Raw genomic sequence first — 3,478 nt, forward strand, 5'->3', positions numbered from 1 at the left:
GGCTGGGCATGGTGGCTCACGCCTGTAATCCCAGCACTTTGGGAGGCCGAGGCAGGTGGATCACTTGAGGTCAGGGGTTCAAGACCAGCCTGGCAAACATGGGGAAACCCCATCTCTACTAAAAATACAAAAATTAGCTGGGCATGGTGGCGGGCGTCTGTAATCCCAGCTACTCGGGAGGCTGAGGCAGGAGAATCACTTGAACCCAGAAGGTGGAGGTTGCAGTAAGCCAAGATCACACCATTGCACTCCAGCCTGGGTGCCAAGAGTGAAATTCTGTCTCAAAAAAAAAGAAAAAAGAAAAAAAGACTCATGAGTTCCAGGAGACAGAGGTTGCAGTGAGCGGAGATTGCACCACTACACTCCAGCCTCAGTGACAGAGTGAGACTCTGTCTCAGGAAAAAAAAAAAAAGACTGACTTTCATTAAGGAAATGCAAACTAAAATAAAATGAAATACCATTACATACCTATTAGAATTGCTAAAAAGGAGGCCGGGCGCGGTGGCTCAAGCCTGTAATCCCAGCACTTTGGGAGGCCGAGACGGGCGGATCACGAGGTCAGGAGATCGAGACCATCCTGGCTAACACGGTGAAACCCCGTCTCTACTAAAAAAAAAAAAATACAAAAAACTAGCTGGGCGAGGTGGCGGGCGCCTGTAGTCCCAGCTACTTGGGAGGCTGAGGCAGGAGAATGGCGTAAACCCGGGGGGCGGAGCTTGCAGTGAGCTGAGATCTGGCCACTGCACTCCAGCCTGGGTGACAGAGCGAGACTCCGTCTCAAAAAAAAAAAAAAAAAAAAGAATTACTAAAAAGGAAACCCTGACAATCCCAGTACTGGAAAAGATGTGAAGCAAATGGAATTCTTGTACCCTGCGGATGGAAATGTAAAATGGTACAACTACATTGGAAAACAGTTTGGCAATTTCTTGTAAAATTAAACATTACACCACACAACCCAGCAGTCCCACTCCTAGGTATTACCCAAAAGAAATGAAAATATTTGTTCACACAAATGCATATTATATGATTCCATTTCTGTGATCTTCTTTTTTTTTTTGAGATGGAGTCTTGCTCTGCCACCCAGGCTGGAGTGCAGTGGCCGGATCTCAGCTCACTACAAGCTCCGCCTCCCGGGTTTACGCCATTCTCCTGCCTCAGCCTCCCGAGTAGCTGGGACTACAGGCGCCCGCCTCGTCGCCCGGCTAGTTTTTTGTATTTTTAAATAGAGACAGGGTTTCACCGTATTAGCCAGGATGGTCTCGATCTCCTGACCTCGTGATCCACCTGTCTCGGCCTCCCAGAGTGCTGGGATTACAGGCTTGAGCCACCGCGCCCGGCCCTTCTGTGATATTCTTTAAAAGGCAAACCTATAGGGACAGAAAATATTTGGTAGATAAGTGGTTGCCAGGATTCGAGAGTAGGGTTACGGTTTGACTGTAAAAAGACATGAGGGAACTTTCTGGGGTAATAGAAATGTTCTGTATCTTGATTGTGGTGATGGCTACACAACTGTATGTGTTTGTCAAAACTCATACAACTGTACACTTAAAAGAGTGTTATTGTGTATAAACCATGCCTCAACAAATTGAGCTTTAAAAAGGGAATGCCTCGGGCTGGATATGGTGGCTCACGCCAGTAATCCTAGCACTTTGAGAGGCCAAGGCGGGCAGATCACCTGAGGTCAGGAGTGCAAGACCAGCCTGGCAAACATGGTGAAGCCCTGTCTACTAAAAATACAAAAAAGTTAGCCAGGTGTGGTGGCGCGTGCCTGTAATCCCAGTTACTCAGGAGGCTGAGGCAGGAGGATTGCTTGAACCTGGGAGGCGGAGGTTGTAATGAGCAGAGAATGTGCCTCTGCACTCCAGCCTGGGAGACAGAGTGAGACTCCATCTCAAAAAAAAAGGAATTGCCTTACTGCTCTTTCATGTTATTTAAAGGATGTACATATGAATGAACCAGTGTTTCTAATTAGTAGGAGATCTATCATTACTGCTACACCAGGCTGAAAGGAGTCTAGCCAGAAATAAGAAAACATGACGTATTGGCCAGGCTCAATGGCTTGCACTTGTAATCCCAGCACTTTGGGAGGCTGAGGTGAGTGGATCACTTGAGGCCAGGAGTTCAAGACCAGCCTGGGCAACATGGTTAAACCCCATCTCTACTAAAAATACAAAAATTAGCCAGGTGTGGTGGTGCACACCATAGTCCCAGCTACTTAGGTGCCTGAGGCAGGAGAATCACTTGAACCCAGGAGGCGGAGGTTGCAGTGAGCAAGGATCGTGCCACTGCACTCCAGCCTGGCTAACAGAGTGAGACCTTGTCTCAAAAAAACAAAACAAAACAAAAAACAGAAACCATGATGTATGAATTAGCCTCTGGCCTTTCTTCAGATGTTCCTCTAGGCTTTGTGACATCCTGGAGCTTTCTCATAGATACCCTATTTTCTGTGTGGTGCCATATCCAGGACCTCGGGAGTCCAGACTGGGAAGCACCAGGCAAGTGGGGTCCCAGACAACAGGAGACAGCTTGGGGTTCACCCTGAGCTGGCAGCTGTCTGTGATCCAGGCAGGCTCTGAGGCGGAGAAAACAAAGTCAGGCTCTAATTCACCTGCTTCCTGCCTCACTTTCCTAACCCTCCCTCTGTTAGAGCCCCTGTCTGGAGCTTGCAGCCCCTTCTAACACCCACCCCTCCACCATCCAGCCTCCCATCTTTGATCCTGTCCAGCCCTCTGCATGCTATTCCATTCAAAGGCCAGCTCCTCTAGGAAGCTTTCCCTCACTTGGGCTTTGGCCTTGGTTGAAATCCCAGTTGTGCTCTCAATAACCCAGTCCTTGTGTGCTTTGGTTTCCTCATATGACAAATGGAGGCTTCCTTTAGGATTGTTGGGAGTGACAATGCCCAGCACAGGACCTGGCGGGTAATGAATGATCTGTTTATGTTGGCAGGGCTGTCCTTCCCCTAGACAGCATCCAACAGCACTCGCACCTTTGTTTTTAGCTCTAAAATGATGACGCTGCAGGGAGCCCTCCCCCCGTGGATAGGCTTCCCTTTCAGCTTCCATATCCTCATGATGATATGACCACAGATGCCATGTGTGGATTGCCAACCGTGTGCCAGGAAGTGCACTGGGCACCTAACATAGATGAAGTCATTTAAATACCAAAGTGACAAGGTAAATATAATTATCTGAATTAATTAATTAATTTTTTTTTTTGAGACAGAGTCTTGTTCTGTCGCCCAGGCTGGAGTGCAGTGTGAACTCCAGCCTGGCGACACAGTGAAACTCTGTCTAAAAAAAAAAAAAAATACAAATATACAAAAATTAGCCAGGCGTGGTAGCGGGCGCCCGTAATCCCAGCTACTGGGGAGGCTGAGGCAGGAGAATCACTTGAACCTGGGAGACAGAGGTTGCAGTGAGCAGAGATCGCATCACGGTGCTCCAGCCTGGAGGAGACAGCATCTTAAAAAAAAAAAAAA

This window comes from Piliocolobus tephrosceles, chromosome 2, assembly GCF_002776525.5.
Source record: "Piliocolobus tephrosceles isolate RC106 chromosome 2, ASM277652v3, whole genome shotgun sequence".
Classification (NCBI taxonomy): domain Eukaryota; kingdom Metazoa; phylum Chordata; class Mammalia; order Primates; family Cercopithecidae; genus Piliocolobus; species Piliocolobus tephrosceles.